The sequence below is a fragment of the Pteropus vampyrus genome, unplaced genomic scaffold, assembly GCF_000151845.1.
Source record: "Pteropus vampyrus isolate Shadow unplaced genomic scaffold, Pvam_2.0 Scaffold14, whole genome shotgun sequence".
In the NCBI taxonomy this organism is placed as follows: Eukaryota; Metazoa; Chordata; class Mammalia; order Chiroptera; family Pteropodidae; genus Pteropus; species Pteropus vampyrus.
Window position 1 is genome coordinate 1794660 of NW_011888795.1, and position 17610 is coordinate 1812269.

Below are 17610 nucleotides of genomic sequence, written 5' to 3' on the forward strand. Positions count from 1 at the left end.
CCATCCACCCAGGCTGGTAAAGCTGATCTTTGGAGCCAGAGCCCTTCGAGTTGGTCCCTCGGCCTCAGCTGAGGTCTTGTCGGCACTTGCCAGGATTCTGCAGTAGCATGCTTAGAGGTCCCTGCTTCCATAGGATGGCCTCTAACCATCTTTGATAATCGCATCTTCTAAACAGAGTATCTTTTCTAAAGCCTAGACCTGATCGTGCTCTGCTCCTGCTTAAAAACCTTCAATAGTTATCCTGCCTCTTAGAAGACCAACTCAAACTCCTTCACTTGTTCTTCTAGGCTCTTTAGGATCCATCCTGCTCCTTTGGCCTCCCCAGCCTCCTTCCTTGCTGGCCAGCCTCGCTCGTGCTTCCTGTGTGTGAGATACTGAATTTCTTATAGTTCCCCAAATGTTCTGAGTTGCCCCTCATAGCTTTGTGTACATATGAGCTCTGGAGACAGACTTCTTTGGATTTAAAACTCAGACTCACCACTTAATTAATTGTGTAATTGAGAAAAGCTTCTTAACTTCACTCTGCCTCAGCTTCCTATCTGTGAAAGAGGGATAATAATAGGGCCAATCTTGTGGGGATGTTTTGCAGATTCGATGGCTAAATATAGTAATGATTAGCCCTCGGCTTGGTACGTAGTAGGTGCTCAATAAATATTGTGGTTGTTCCCATTGCAGGAACGACTTTCTCTGTTCAGTGGATCCATACACACTCTCTCAGGCCCCTTCTCCTGGCCGCTTCTGGGAAGCTTGCCTATCTGGGATGAGTACTCCCTCCCTCTCTCCTGCATTCAGAGATGCCTTGTACATGTCTTTCCCGCACTCCTCACACTGTAATTATCTGCCTAAATTGAACTCCTCACCATAGTTGGAGCTCCTTTGGGACAGTCTTGTCACTTTTGAGAGTCAGGTCCATGTCTGAGTCACTGTGGTTCTTGGCAGGCTCAGCATGGCCCTGACATAGTACACTCTACTACAAGTTTGTGAAGGGAAAGCGTGGCATACAGGGCTGGCACTCAGGGCCTTGTCTGTGGCACAGCCACTGACGTGTAAGGTGACTGACCACATATACCTCTCTACTCCCTTGTTTCCCCAGAAATAAAATGGACGGCTGTCCTCCCTGGTCTGACAGGTGTCTCAAAGATCACAGTGCCTACGGGACCACGCAGGCACAACTCTGGAAGGTATGACAAGATTTGGAAATGAAACGCTTAGTCAATATCCTGTCATAGGACGTTAGCAGGTTAATCTGAGCAGATTTTCTGGGAAGTAATAAAGCTCCACTATCAGGCCCCTCATCTGCGTAGGCTCTTTCCAAGGCCCTGTGCTTTGTGTTATACTTGTCTTTTTGTATTCTTTTTCTTAAAGATACCCTCCAACTGTACAAGCTTCAGAACCTCCAAATCCAGGTTAATAACCCCTGTAGTTAATCCTTCTCTGCTTCTGATACTCCCAGTCAGGGAGGAGACCAGGAGCCAGCCCCTGTCACACTGTGCCCTCTCCTGGCTCCCAACACTCACCTGTATCTGAAGGGCAGCTGTGGGAGTTGCCTATGATGGTAAAATCCAGGCAGGACACTTGCTATTGCCCATGCCCACTGCTCCTTCCATCAGGTTTCTTGGGTTCTCAAACCTCCCTGTTGGTTTTGGCTCTGAATCATGCCCTACCCCACCCCAAGTATCCCCCACCCCACCCCATCTCATTTTGGGCCAGCCTTCTTGAGTGAAGGCTCGCTTGGACTTTGAGCATTTGAGCCTCTCCCAGGGCATGGTTTCCGGCTTCATAAACCACAGCCACAGTAAACGCTCCTTGCCCCTAACTCGCACTGCGGGCCCATGGGTCCAAAAGGCCAACCTGCCCCTTGACCAGTTCCCATGTGTGGGAAGGGAGTGTAGGGGGTGGTGGGGCACTGTTAGACACATTCAAACCATTTCCTTAGGGAGGAAATGTCATTTTCATAAATACGCTATTTGAAGGCTGCCTATACACACCCCACAGGGTGCAGTTGTCAATCCTGGTTGCACTTTTGAATCACTCAGGGAGCTTTAAAATTGTAAACTGATGCCTGGGTCCCACTTCAGAGATTACCGTTTTAATTGGTGTGGGATGCAGACTATGTACAGGGACTTTTTAAAGTTCCCAGATGATTCCAACATGCAGCCAAGCTTGAGAACAACTGCTTTAGGGAACATTCTGTAAACACGAAGGCAGATGAAAAGTGAGGATTTGGAGCAAAATGAGTTTTAGCATGAGTGACATAACAACGCTTGATTCCTTTGCCTCCCTGATTTGACTTGAAGAGAGACACCATAGCCTTTCCTTCCTTCAGCTGACAGGGCGGGAAATGGGCCCAGAGTTCTGGATGCTGGGTGAGGGTCACACGAGCTCAGCCCACCCGCCACCCCGAGGACGGTATGAGTTTAAGGGCAGAAACAGTGACTTTTAGGGGAGCAAGTCCAAGTCATCTTGATTCGGGTGCTAGGCCTGAATCAGAGGTCATGGTCTTCCCGGGTGCTTGAGACAAGGATTCAGCGTTCACATTGCAGCCGAACCCCTGGGGCTGCCCATGCCCGTCCCTCCTCCTCACTCTTGGGCTCGGAGAATTGCAGCGTCATTATCTTGGCTGTTTAGCTCTAAAACTCACGCACCTTGGACTCTGCCTCAACTTCCCTCCAAATTCAGATAATCACCACATTCTATACTCTTCCACCAATCAGTCTCGAGAATGCCCTTCCTCCCCGATGCCACTGTCCACGTCCTCCTCGTGACCTCCCTTGCTTCTTCTGCTTGAAGCCCCTGAATTAGCTTCCAGGCTGCTCTGGACTTCCTGTTTTCTCTCTCTACACTAGATCAATGTTCCTGTCTCAGTAAGAACATTTTTTTCTCTCTGTTTCTTTCTCTCTCACACCGTTTTCATGTGATCCAAAAGCCAAAACCTTCTGTGATTTTCCTTGGCTTAACACAGTGGTTCTTAAAGTGTCTTCTGAGGACCAGCAGCGTCAGCATCACCTGGGAACTTGTTAGAAATGCAAGTTCTCAGGCCTCAACCCAGACCCACCGAATAGGAGCTCTGCGGGTGGATCTAGTAACCTGTTTTAACAAGCCCGCCAGGTGATTCTGATGTCTGGCCTGGACAATTCAGTCCATGCTCCTGTGTGTGGCATTCATAGTTCCCACACTCTAGTCCTAATTTGTCTAATTCTCAACTGTCACATCTCTCACATATCCCTTCCCAATGGACCCGGGCCATGCTGTTTCCTCCGGTGGAAAGCCTTTCACCAGTTCCATATAACCAAGTCCTTTTCTCCTTCAGATCTAGCTCAAATATCATTTCTTTTGATAAATCCCAAGATTTCTCCTACAGGAACATTATTCCTTTCCTTGACCTCCATAGCATTATTTTTTTCCTCTCTCTCTCTCTCCCCTGAGTTTTGCCTTGAAAGCAGGACTTCTCTCAATCATGACTACATATTAAAATCACTCAAAGAACTTTAAAAAATATGTATATCCAGGCTATACTTCAGAGCAATTAAATCAGAACTTTAGGATGGAGCCTGTCGTCATACATTTTTTAAAATTTCCCCAGATAATTTAAAGTGTACCTGAAATTAAGACCCTCTTTTCTAAAGCAACCAGAGGGAAAACCACGATGGAAGGAGGTATCAATTTAAAGTTAGGAGACCCTAGTTCTGCTCAGGACTCTATCCCACCTGGCTATTTAATTTTGGGCAAGTCATGTCCCCTCCATCTCGGCTTCTGTCTCCCAAACTGCCAAAAGGGGCATTGTTTTAGATCAGTGACTCTTGAAGTTGGCTGATGCTTGGATCCTACCCCTAGAGCTTTCTTAATCTTAAGAATCGATCTAGGGGCTTAGATTCTAATGTGCAGCCAGGGTTGTGAAACACTCTCTTAGATCTCATCCAAGGGCCCATGAAACTGTTTCCAATGGTTTACTTTTAGGAACAAGGATGTCTGCCTCTTCAAATTCTTGGACTTCTCTGCCATGGCACCTATTACCCTTTCTTCCCCCCTGAGGATGAACCCCACGCCTGGTGTCAATAATGAAGGGCAAGTGAAGTTTCCTTATCTGAAAGCAGGAGAGCCAAGGATATTTTCAGCCTACAGCAGAAGACTATGTTGGGTGTGATTGGCTGTTGTGGCTGGAGGTGGATTAAGAATCAGATGGACATCCTCACCAGAGGCCTGGCAGGGACTATCCTTCATCAACCTCAAAGCCTCGCCTCATGCCCCTCTCAGTTCCAAAAAAATCTTTGTCATACCAGCACAGACAGAGAGATAGGTTTTCTTCACGATCAGGTCAGGGTCTTATTTAAAGGCAAGTATAAAAAGACAACTCATTAAGTAGCCGAACGCAAGTTCACCAAGGGCAGTTGAGGTCCGAAACTGAATGAGAAGTCAGGCTCCAGCTTGAGGAAGGCGAAGTGACCCAGCTGAGAGAGGGGCGGGGTGGGCAGAGGAAACAGTGTGCTTACTTAGGGGGTGGGGGCTGGGAAGGGAAGTGAGTGCTTACATAAGTGCCTCTCTGATGGAGGTGTTAGGGTCCCCAGAGACACCCAGCAGTCATTCACAATGAGCCCCTCTGTTTATCCACACATCAAGCTGTTCCCCTGCAAAGGGAATTGGCCCAAGTGCAAGGGAGCTGGGAGCAGAGCCCCTCCACTGCAAGGCCAGGAGAGTGGAGAAGGTGAAGATGGGAGACACTCCCTGAAATCTTCATGGCCTTCCCTCTCTCCAGGCAAGGAAGCAGGCTATGCAATGTATCCTTTGCTAACTCTCTGCTGTGTTCTTCCACACCCTTTCCCACACCAATTCCTCTCCTGAAGACAGGCTGGTTCCTAAGTCCAGCTGCCACCAGGAGGGAGGGGGTGTGTTTTGCCAGGAGAGGTGATGGTGGCCTAGAGAGACCCGAGTTGTTTTGCAGGTGGGAAAGCCGTCCTGGAGGTGCGGTGTCTGGCCCAGGCCAGACCAGGGAGCCAGGACAGAGGTCAGGCTGTCTGTTTGGAGCTTAGAGCACTAGACCATGCTTCCTGATGACTTTACAGTCTAAATCATTGAGGAAGAACACGTACATGGAAAAGCAGCTTTGTTTTGACTTCTTGACACTGGCTGGAACCAGCTCTCCCTGCAGGGGGTGGGGGTGGGAGGAGATGGGGATGTCACAGGGCAGTGGGTTTGACGTGTTCCCATTCCAGGCCGTCCTGCCAGGTGTCTGCTGAAGGCTGAGGTGGGTAGCTCCCTCAGATTAAGACTCGTGGGGTTGCTTCAGGTACTCTGAAAGATTTTGGACTTGAATGTTTGTCAAATAAAGCTTCCTGGTCCCTGGAAAGAGAGAAGTCATAAAAGTCACGCAACTCATGGCTTTGGAGGAACTGGATCTCCTTTGGTTACTTCTGAGGTAAATGGATCCGATCAGTCTGAATCCATTTCCTTGGCACAGGCTGGGATCGGCAGAAAGGAGGGGAGGGACAGCTGGGTATGGCATCCGAGGTTTGGTGTACCCCAAGCACTCCATGCAAATAGAAAAAGGCCAAGGGAGTCTTTTCAGACCCTTACATTGTAAAGTAGTCAGATAATCCCCAAATTGGAAGGGAGCTTAGGTCAGTTTAGTATCTGTCTACCTCAGATGGCCCTACCTGCCAGTTTCCAGATGAGGAGACTGAGGCCCTGGGAGGCTTGGCGACAGGCTCTCCAGAGAGCTGTCGGCAGTCAAGCCTAGAGTATCCTTGCCAGTGTGCGGCCCCAGGCACTCTCCTCGGCTCTCTGGATGCTCTCCTCCTCAGGACTCGACTTTGGCCTGCTCATAACATCCCTGCGCCTTGGGAGGGCTAAACCTGGCTCTGTGATTTTTGGCAAATCTCTTAACCATGCTATCACTCAATCCAAACCAGCTGGGAAGCCAGGCATGACCCAGGCTCCTGGGAAACCAGCTGTGGCACCTAACTGGCCCTTCTCTGCCAAATCCTCCACAGCCTTAGAAAGAAGTACTGACTGGGGAGGAAGATTGGGAAGAGTTTGACATGGCTTAACAATACCCTGATAGTCTTGGCCTACGCAACCTCTCACCCCACCCTACTCCGCCAAGGGGAAAAAAAACACTAGAAAAAATGTAAAGAAACATCCTAAACGACGAGCCTTCGCAAGATCTTCATTGGTTCCTTCCCACACTAATTCACAGGATTTGTTTTAAGAAAAAAACAAAAAGGAGGAAAAGGTTTGAAATGAGGCCAGACATAGTGACTGCCTCCAGAGAGAACCAGCCAAGAAACAAATGCCAACCGCATCAATTAAGACTGCCCACGAAACCCATTGAAAGACTCAGTTTAAAATGTTATTTTTTCTCCCCCAGAGCATTTTACAACTGGCAGACCCCTAGGTTCTAGCTCACCCTAAAAGGGGAAAAAGTAGGTTCAGGGAAGGGAGAGGTGTTGTCCAAGGTCAAGCATCAGGGTGATAGTAGCAGCAGGGTCAAGAGAAACTCGGCTCTTTCCTGCCTGTCTAGGACTCAACTCCATCACACGGGCTGTTTGCACAGGTGAAGATTAAGGTCCAAGGTCACATCTTTGTGTTGCTCAGCAGCCACTGATGTCAGCCTGCCAGATGAATGCATGAGCCAGACCCCTGGCCTGATTCTGGGCTAATAATGAACTTCTTTGATTGGTGGATCACACTACCTTTTGAGCTCTTGTGGGGAGGTTAGGGGAAAACACACATCCTGAGATGTGGATACAATTCTAAGACTCTTCTAGAGCCACCCGAAAGGATATGAACAAGGAAGAGAGAGAGTTTGTATGATTAGCTCTGCAACCTGAGGCTCTGTTTAGCATCCCTGAGATGCCCCTTCTTAACAATGGAGTTCAGGCTGCTGGTGAGCAGACTTGGCAGAACACCTGGGAACTGACAGGTGCACCAGGATGGGATTTATGCTAGGGAGAGACGCAAGATCTATCTGACGGAAGGAGCAAAGTCCAGTGAATGCATAGAGGTGATGGGGCCGCTTTGCTAGGTGGTCAGCACAGGGGTGGTTCTAGCAAGGGAGACAGGCCTCAGCTGTGGAGGAGGAGGTCACAGGCTCAAGAAGGTAGGCAGGTCGGGGTTCCCCTGTCCAACGCAGCAAGTGACCAACTGTGTCGGAGCCACAGAGCTTAGAGGATAAGAAGACAGGCTTAGCAATCAGACCGAACGCTCTGACTCAACCTTTTTCTAGCAGTGTGCACATGAGGCAAGATACTTAACTCCTCTGAGCCTCATTAGTAGGGGTGGGGCTTAGAATACCTACCTCACAGGTCAGTATGACACATGTCAAATGTTTACCACAGGGCCTGGAATTCAATATAGAATTATTATTATTACTTTTTTTCTTTCAGGGATTATGACCAGATCTCATGCAGTTGCTGGTTTATAAGCCAAACATCTTTCTTTTGGCACCCAGGAAAGATAAAATAGAGGGATAACAGAGGGCTATAGTGCCTTTTTGTGGGACATCTCCTGTCTAAGTGTTACTTTTTACTTCAGCTAGAGTATGTATGTGCAATAAGGTGAGGAGGACTGTGGCTACGTGATCTCCTACATATGCTTCCGAAGCACAAAGAAAGGTTTCTTCTTCCTTAGGATGTGGACTAGAAATAGATGAGATCTCTCTGTTCCTTACTCTTACTCAGGCCATTCTTACTCCCAAATCCCTCCCACACTGTGACATTTTCTTCAGGTTCCTTATAGTTGGCCTCACAGCTTAGATAGCTAAAGTTAGGTGTGGTTCAGGCCTTGCTTGGCTGAACATGACCTACCTACCATTTGCCTCTGGGAGCTGCCGGGATCTTGGTACTTCTTATCTGGAGCCTCCTTCTCTCTGAGGACGTGGGCTTGCTGGGCCTGTGTGGCTCCGCTGGGGGAATTCTGGACCTCATAGAGGCCTGAAGACCTTTCCTTAGCCTTTAGGTTACATTGTGCCCAAAGGTTCTGATTTGCATGAGGTTTAGGAAAATGCTGCATTTATAGGCAGCCCTGGAAAAGAGCTGAGAATCTTCATCAGATCTGGAGGCTGTTCAGGAACCGGAGCGAGGGTTTGGGCAGGATTTCCTTAGGTCAAAGTACAGCTCTCTTCCTTCCTACCTCCACACAGATCTCAGTTTTGCTATAAAATAAACTTTGAATAAATATTTAAAGAAGTGAAAGAAAGGGAGCAAATTATTAATCTTCCTGAGGCAGTCACAGGTTTTGGTATGAACCTTACTTCATGACTCCTTAAAACAAACTGTGACAGAAACTGCTGGTGTTCAATGAAATCTTGTTCTCTTCTTCCTGATTATAAGACTACATTTCCCAGACTCCCTTGCAGCTAAGCATGGCCACATGACTGAATTCTAGCCAGTGGAATATGAGCAGGAGTAATGAGTGACACTTCCAGGTGTGGCCAATCAAACATCCCAGATGCACTCTTACATGTTTCTTTCCCCTTTGGGCCAAAAAAGGAAAATGCCCAAGTACCCTTGTAATGGCTGTGTCCATCTCGCCTGAATTCCTATAGAGCTGAGTGGAGGAGAATCACTGGGTTGATTCACTCACCAGTTCAAAATTGATATCTAAACAAGAAATAAACATCTATTGCCTATGAATTGTTATGAATTAGGGGGTTTGTTTGCCAGAGCAGTATACTTATACTAACTCATATATGTATAAACATTTGAGCTAGAGAGACAGCCTCTAGTCCTTGCACTCTATACAATCTGTTCTCCTTATTCATGGTAATTATGTTCTGTAAAGTTGCTGTGAACACTGAATTGACAAATACTGAGCCATTGCTCTTAGGAGGAATAAAGAGTTAGCTTCCTGTGAGCCTCTGGTCACAACATTTTTATCAATTGATCAATATATAATCTTGTTTTACACGTGTTTCTGTTTAAAGGCACTTTATTTAGTATGTTTTGCTGAATTGAGCACATAAAGACACTTTATTTAAATATATTATTGATTCTTTAACAATGAACTCTCAGCCAACAGCACTATAACTCATGCCCGAATGAAACTTATCTAACACATGTATTATTTGCTCCATGTGGCACACTCAGCCTTCTTGCCCTAAGGAACACTGGACAGCACTTCCAAACCACACTTGGGGATCTTTTTAAATAGTGATATCATTTTTTAAAAAGGCATGAAAATGTAAAATAAAATTATACTAAATAGATTGTGGAAAGGACATTTTATAGTATGAGAGCTAAAACAAAAATGCACAGCATGGACCTCAGCTGGGAATGTGCGCATCAAAGGACACAAGTTTTTCATTGCTCTGCAAATGTCCACAAATGAATGCCAGAGCACCACGAGTATTGATGTGAGGGTTACAAATAAGTGAATCTGAAAATGATGAGGGTCGACTGTAATTAGATGCCACCAGAGCTCTTTGACCTGATTTCTTTTGGGGCAAATCCTGGCTAGTAAGGAGAATTTGACAGATGGATTGAAGGAGGTTTTAGGCTAGTACTAGGACTGGGGCAGTGGGTGTAGAGACCATGTGTGAGGCTCCCAAAAACTTGGTGGGTCTAACCTGCTGCCTCTACATGCACTGCTCATATGAGGATGCTTTTGGGATGAAGATGGCACCAGTGTCTGGCCATCAGGCTACAATTAGTTTAAAAGGGATGGCAGGATTCCTGGCAGGATCCAGGGTTACTATGCTGCTTTTTAAGGCAGGACCAGGCCATGGGACCATTTTGAGTTGCATGAAAGCACCATGTTCTTTCTTACTTTAAGTTTTTGCACATATTCTCTCTGTGTGGAACTCTATAACCTCCCTCTTCTTTTTCTTCTTTTCCTCATGTTGCCTGTCTGATGCTATCCACCTATCAAATCTTAGTCAATTCTTTCAAGTTTGGGTTCCAAGTTTGAATTAGGGGGCTCAGCTCTCTGCCCTTCAGTATCCTACATTTCTTTCAGTTTAGTATTCATTATATTATGTACTTTTCTCTCTCTTTGACTGCACTGTAAACTCCCCAGGGGAAGGAGACATCTTTTTTTTTTATCCCAAATCAAATCTCTTTAAATAACAAAGACGTATATTAGCTCTTGGAAATAAACATTCTAGGTGGTAAGCCTCAACATTGCTTTAATTCAGTGGCTCAGGGATGTAACCAAAAACCCAGTTTCTTTTGTTCTCTCTTCTCTGCCATTCGTGTGTCAGTTTCACCCTATTTTGGTTAAATGGTGCCTGTTAAGAACCCCCAGGATACCTGCTTTTTTTGTCAATGTGCAGAGAAAGAACAAAAGCAAGCACAGATTGTTTCTCCTCCAACCATAGAACAAAAAAAGTCTTGGGCTTTCTCTGATTGGATGATCTTAAGTCATATGCCCACTCCTGAACTGTGAGAAGAGGAAGAGGATTACCATGATTGCTTTAGATCTTGCAGCTAGGTTGGGACCAGTTGTACAAGACTGGATGACTATCACTAAGTAGGGGAAGGGTGGAATGGGTGTTGGAGAGGCCAACCGTAGTATCCAGGAGAGTAAGGATTGGTGGCAGAAAGATCCCTAAGGTCTGATCTGAGTGAGCACTCAGATCAGACCATGGGCGGTTCTTGAATGATCAAGTCCTGGGGCTGATTAACCTCTTAATATCTGCGAGTGTTTGAAATTTCCTGTATGTGCCTCAGCAACAGCCTCCTCTCAAATGTGTTCTGGAAATTCTGCAGGGTGGCCTCTCTCCCACAAAGTGGGACCTGTTCTACAAGGGCCGGAGAAGAAGGAAATGTCAAACAGGTGGAGTTATGAGAACTACATGGAGAAAACAGTCAAAATGTCACCCTATAACTAATTCGAGTGTAATAGAAATTTAATAATGTACAGTGATCCATTTTGCATTTACATATCATCTTTCATCTGAACATGGAAAATATTAATCTTTTCAGTCCTATGGTTTGCTTTATGTGAGGAGTCCTGTCCGTGTTTTGTTTTGTTTTGTTTCCTCCTCCCCAATGTAAAGAAAGAGTGACTTATTCAAGTTCACACAATAGCTCCTCAGATTTGAGAGAAGTCTGAGTTGGTGTTATTTTCAGGCCCCAGGGACAGGACAGGGGGTTGGAAAACAAAGATGGCTTTGCTCTGGCCAAATGGTCACCCAGTGAAATCTTTTCCTGATGGGCCAGCTCTTGCATGTAAGCATACCAGTTCAGTTAAAAATATGAAAACAAAACAAGACCAATGTGGCTGGTATTTTTCATATGTTTCTGGGGAGAGGCGAGGGTGTGGCATGGCCTTTGGTTTCTTGGATCTCTGACTGACAATTTAAGAATTTGTCTGTTTTATTTCGTGAATGCTGCCAAATACTTGGCAGGACGTAGTTCAGGGGTCTCAGGCGGGTCTTTGAAGGTAATGGTATCAGAGTTTGGCGATAACAAGAAAACGTTAGCAACATCAGGAAGACGGGATGGGGCATGTTTTATTTTGTGATTCCATCTGCCTTCTTCCCAATTCCAATTAAACTATGTCTGGGGAACAAATCAAGGCTTCTAAAAGCTAAAATTTGATCACTTATGGACCTCACTAAGATTTATGAAGATCATTTGATCTCTCTATGTATATATGTATGTATGTATGTATGTATGTATGTATCTATTTATTTATTTACTTATAATTTACATCTCATCTATTTCCATAAGAGATTTTAGGGGTCTTATAACCAATATTTGAAATGAAAATCGAAGCTTGAAAACAACAGAAAAAGGGAGAGAAAGATGAATTGCAAGTCGTAAACTAATATAGTAACTATGATCAGGTAGTAGCTTTAATTGGGAACGAAAAGGCTCACATGGAGAGAAGGGAAATGCAGCAAGTTATGTGTACATTTTGTCTGGTAAAAAGAAACCTGACAGTTGTTCAGATGAGAAGACCTTTATCTAGCATCGTATTGCTTTCTGAAGTAAATGCATGTCAGAGATCTGTATACCAGGCACTATGAGAAACATGATGACTATATTTTTAACAGCATTTTTGTAACAGTGTGTGTATGTGTGGGGACAATTGTGACATTTCATCAGTTACTCCCAGGAATGGCCGTCTGTCTCCCTCCTTTCTTTGAAGACAAAGGAGGTTAGGGTGGTTGGGTGCAAGCAGGTGTCTCTATTACAAGTTTTGGTTGCAGGCAATAAAAATTGTTTTTGGCCAACTCAGCAGAATAGGAAACCTTTCAGAGTCCTGAGTAGTAGAACCAGGCCTGGTTACCTCCCAGCATCCAGGCAGCAGGTCCTGGTGGACAGTTTCTTTGGGGCTCAGCAGCTGATGGAGGACGTGCAGCTCTTCCTTCTGGCATTACTGTGATTGCAACAAAAATCCTAGAAGAGAGTCCAAGGGGCAAAGTGTGGGTCACATGGTAGCTCCTTGGCAGGGGATGTCAAGGAATTTTGACAGCCTCACCAAAACTCTACACAGTGAGGACAGAGGACAATTCCCTAAGGGAGACTGGAATGCTGGTACCCAGCAGGGTAATCTAACTCCACCCCATGCTGGCTTTACTTAAGGAAATTTCTTGATTCAAAAATAAAGAATAAATCAATGCTTTTTACTGTTTCCATTATCTGAGCTTATCTTATCGATGCTTAACCAATCAGATGATTGTCCAGTGATCTATCCAAAAGCCAGGAAAGTTTGAATTTTCTATCACCAATAAAGCGATCTATTGGGCAGTTTCCTAGGGCTGTTATAACATGTTACCATAAACTGGGTGGCTTAAAACAACAGAAATTTATTCTCTAACATACAGTTCTGGAGGCCACAAGTCTGCAATCATGGTGTCAGCAGGGCCATGGTCCCTCTGAAGGCACTAGGGGAGAATCTTTCCTTGCCTTTTCCTGCTTCTGGTGGTGGCCAACAATCCATGGCGTTCCTTGTGTAGAGGAAAGACTATTCTATGACGTGACTGCTGACTGAGTGCCCTCGGACCTGCCAGCTAGATTTGAGGCAGGACAAAGATCGCTTCCCTTAAATCCCCTCAGAGACTGTCTAATCAACCCCTCCCCTGTGCCCCACAGTGTGCTGGTTTGTGCTGCTTCCTAGAACAGGCTGTTGGGGGTGGGTCACACCCCAATACCCCATTCATCCTGCCCCAGCCTATATAACTGCTTAGCACTTGCCTCGAGGTACAGAGGATATCCTTGGCACCTCACTGCTGCCTGGGATGCACACTGTATGTAAGTCCCCTTAATAAGCTCTTAATGTAATCATAGAGCTGTCAGTCTCTTCCTTTGGTCTTTTGGCCCCGGGATATTTTCCCAACACATGAACCCGTGACTTGCTCCTGTATCACTCTAATCTCTGCCCCTATTGTCATATGGTCTTCTTCCCCGTGAGTCTGTGTCTTCACATGGTGTAACCCTCTCTGTGTCTCTTCTTCTTTAAGGACATCGGTGACTGGATTTAGGATCCCCTCTAATCCAGTATGAATGACCTTGTCTGCTATGTTCTGAATGTTTGTGGCACCTCAAATTTATATGTTGAAGTTCTACCCCTAAATGTGATGGTATCAGTAGGTGGAGCCTTTGGGAGATGACTAGGTCAGGAGGGTGAAGCACCCATGGATGGTGTTAGCACTCTTATAAAAGAGACCCCAGAGAGCTCTCTAGCCCCCTCCGCCACGTGAAGACAGTGGCTATGAACCGGGAAGAGACCCTCACCTGACCATGCTGGCTCCCTGACTTCCAGCCGCCAGAACTGTGAGAAATAAATTTCTGTTGTTTCTAAGCTACCCAGCCTATTTTTGTTATAGTACCCTGAACAGTCTAAGAAAGAAAACCAGTACAAGCTCATCTAAACTTACACTTTAATTTCATCTGCAAAGAGCCTATTTCTAAATAAGGTCAGATTCACAGATTTTTAGATAGATGTGCATTTTAGAGGGACACTATTCAACCCACTACAGGCAAAGAATGAACTTTGCTCTTCTGGTGCTTGATGAAGTCAATTTAAGATACAAAAAAAAACCAAAACCCCAGATAGATTAGACCCGAAACCCATGGAGAAGGAAACTTCCTGCAGTGGGATTTAATGGAGACTTTTGTTTTCTGACCGAACACCTTTTAAAAGTGCTTGGATTATATAATTTGGGGGAAAACAGGTATGATAAAGTTCTTGGGCTGGTATGTCAAGACTTAATTTTTAGGGACTCTAACATCAAGTCAGTTTAAGTTGCCCTGCCATAAGAAAAGAAAAGAAAAGATTTTTATTTTTTCTTTTGGACTAGTTCATGGTTTGGAGCTGGGGCATTCCTAGATCTTAATGCTTCCATTTATGTTGGTGTGTTGTCCCCTCGGCTTCAGGCCTACTTTTGTCTCTGTTCTGCCCCTTCTCACCTTCCTTTCTCCAAATTTGGAACTGACAATCCTTTGAGTTACTTTGAAAAAACAAGGGGTCTGGTCTCTAAGGGAGATTCAGGAAGAGAACAGGAACTCAGAACCGCAATGGGTTTTGTCCCTCTCAGCTTTAATGTTCACTCTGGGCTAAGTCACAGAGATGTGGTTCCCATGGTGACCTACCGGCATCACCATAGAGACTTTGCTGGTTGTCAACTCAGCTATTTTTTCCTAATCTCATATAACACAGCAGTCATATGGAGAAATGCAACTAGGCTTGATTTTAACATGGCTTTTTATTTTTCCTGACACAGGTCTGGCTGGCAGGATCTGGGGCGGGGTTTTGAGCAGTGAAGCTAGAATGGTGGATCAGGGCCAGATGACCAGGGGCACTGAAAGCCATGCTAAAAGTAGACTTTATCTGGAGGCCTCTTTTTCTCAATTCGTGCCGTCAGACCACCTACATGAGAATTCCTTGTGGGAACATGTTAAAATGTAGATTCTTGAGCTCCACCCAGACTTCTTAAACCTGAATCCAGGGAGAGGCTCAGAAGTTCACGATTTGTGTCAAACACCCAGGGGATTCTTGTGCAAACTAAAGTTTGAGAACTACCGCCACAGATAATGTGGAACCTGGCAGGTGGTGAGCAGACCTGAGTTTTAGCAAGAGTCTTTTGATGTTGTAGGAAGAGAATGAAGCTGTTTAATAATCCAGCATTTTATGAAACACTTACATACTGTGCTTACTATGTGCCACGCACTATTTTAGTTGCTTTAGAAACATTAACTTATTTAATTCACATAACAACCCCAGAAATAAGTTCTGTTATTATCTCCACATTCTGGAGGAGGAAACTGAGGCACAAAAACTTGCCCAAGGTCATATAGCGGTATGGCTTCAGAGCACATGTCTTCAACTTCTGTGCTCTGCTGAATTGTCAGAGTGTGGCAATCTTTTGGAGGAGAGACTTGAGGAAGGGGAAATCAAGTACAACCATTAGCCAGAACCTGAATCTGAAGGTATGCTGGGTCTAACGTGCTTATATTACCAGTACCTCCCCTATTTGTTGTGAGCTCTTTAAAGGTGGGATACTGAAATCACTGACAGCTTCCAAAAAGTAGCACATGTCTGACTGCACAGGCACCAGACTCAGAACTAGGGAGTCGATACCCTAGAATCAGATCTGCCAATAACCTGCTGTCTAGTGAGTTGCTGAACATCAGTTTCTTTATCAGTAAAATGAAGATGCTGGATAGATGATGTTTCTACCACTGCAAAATGGAGAAGGCTGCAGGGGTGCACTACTCCAGGGCTGCCTTGCACTTGGTGCTCTCAAAGATAATGTGAGCAAAGGTACCTGGGATTGGACAAGGTGGGGTTACCGAAGAGGGGATGATAGGAGTACCTGCTGGGGATTAAATGAGTCAATACAGGTAAAATGTTTAGATCATGCCTGGGATATGCAAGTGTTAGTTATTATTCTTGTTTTTTAAAAATCTCTTCCAGATTGAACAGCCAGTGTCTGAGATCCTTTAAATGGTTCCTCCCCTCACCCCCACCTGAGAAATAAGGAGAGTGGATTTGAACTTGAAAGACAAAAATCATTTATAGGCAGATGATTTTCTCTCTTAAATGGTTTGTTCCTCCTACCCAGTTACTTCTATTAAATTCCTTTGGATTTCTTTCTAGCATCTACTTCCCTAGAAATTTCCATCTCTAGGTAAGTGAGGAAAACAGGATTTGGTAGAGTCTGACTTGACCAGTTCCTTCTCTGCCTGGCTGGCTTAGTCTCTGTAGTTGATCAAAGTCATCTGTGGACAATAAATTTTCCCAATGAATGCCGCTTTGCCGAATGTTAAGCACTTGCTGCTGGGACGTCTGTACATTATTGCAAAAAAGCCTGGAGGAATAGACATTGGTTTTCTTAAACTACTTCTATGTAATGATTTTCTGAAGATATCTAGACTGAAGGAAGTACTTTCTACCGTTCCTAAACAATGTTAATCAGGCCAAGACACTTTCCTGAGGACATTTCCTGAGGATGTGTGATCTCATACTTAAATTTGGAAATGGGGTTTTCTGCGGAATTTCAAAAAATTCAGTTTCTTATTTTTCATTATTTCGTTTATTCATTCATCCAACCAACTTTTATTAAGTGTTTATTGACAACTTGCCAAGCACACATCACATGCCAATTACCCTGTGCACGATTTATGTAGATGTGAGGTCAGAAGATTGGTTTGAAAATCCTCTACAACCCACTAATTTCGCTAACTCTGTGAGCTTCAGTTTTCTATTCTACCTCATAGCGACATTGTTGGGGGTCAAATGACTCCATATACATTATGAATGTCATGTGCAAATAGTAGATGTCGATATTAGGAATATAAGGATGTGCTGTTAGGGGCAAGCCTTAACTTTGTAGGTAACCATGGAATGATTTCTGATTAACCACACACTTCAGTGACTTCTCAGGACAACCAACAGATTCTCTATGTTGTTATAATAGGGAAAGTAGGCTTTAGGCCACTTGCTTTATCTCTGAGCATGAATTAAACATTTAAAACTTTCTGACGATTTGGGGATGCCCTATTTTTCATACAATTTTCCCAAGTCGGTAATCTTCTAAGACTGTGTGACTTCCAAAATTTTTCACCAGCCATTCATTACTTTCCCATTTTACTGTCTTAACCATTAGTTCCTTATATCTCATCGTTGTAATACACTTACTGGTCTGCAGGAAGAATTCTCCTTCCCACCTTCGTGGTGATGGACTCCAGAAAAGCCAGCATGAAAGGAAAGAGAGGCAAATGTTATTTCTAATAAGAAATAACATTTCTTATTAGGCCTATGTGAGTCCTGTTGGGCATGGGCTTAGATGATCTGGCCAAAATTCTAGCCAGTTAGCGGCCAAAGAGAAGGCTGAGCTGAGGGCTCTGTGTTGGTGCTATTTACCAAGTCAGAGCTGAGTGGCATGAGAAAGATCAGTGCCCCTTTTGGGCTGCTCTGCCCTTTAGTCATACCCTTGGTTCATTCATACAGTTTTGAATTTGGAAAGGCATCGTCTGATGGCATTCTATTCACAAGTGCCTAGGCTGGTTGGTCTAGGAGTCCCAGAAGGCACCCACTGCTCTTGAGGACCTCGCGAAGATCTCTTTAATTTCTAGCCCATCCTACTCATTCATTAAACTCTCAGACTTTTGTTTGGAGCATGAGACAGGCCAGTTTCCCAGGCCACTGTGGACTGACCACTCT

The 17610-nt window shown here is 44.9% G+C and overlaps 1 long non-coding RNA gene across 1 annotated transcript in view; it reads left to right on the forward strand.

The window, feature by feature from the left end:
- The window catches only part of LOC111733356, a 23764-nt gene that overhangs the window by 4644 nt on the left and 1510 nt on the right, over positions 1–17610 (forward strand). The window contains exon 3 of the long non-coding RNA XR_002777956.1: positions 1094–1181. This is a non-coding gene — a long non-coding RNA (uncharacterized LOC111733356). The remainder of the gene's footprint in view (positions 1–1093; positions 1182–17610) is intronic.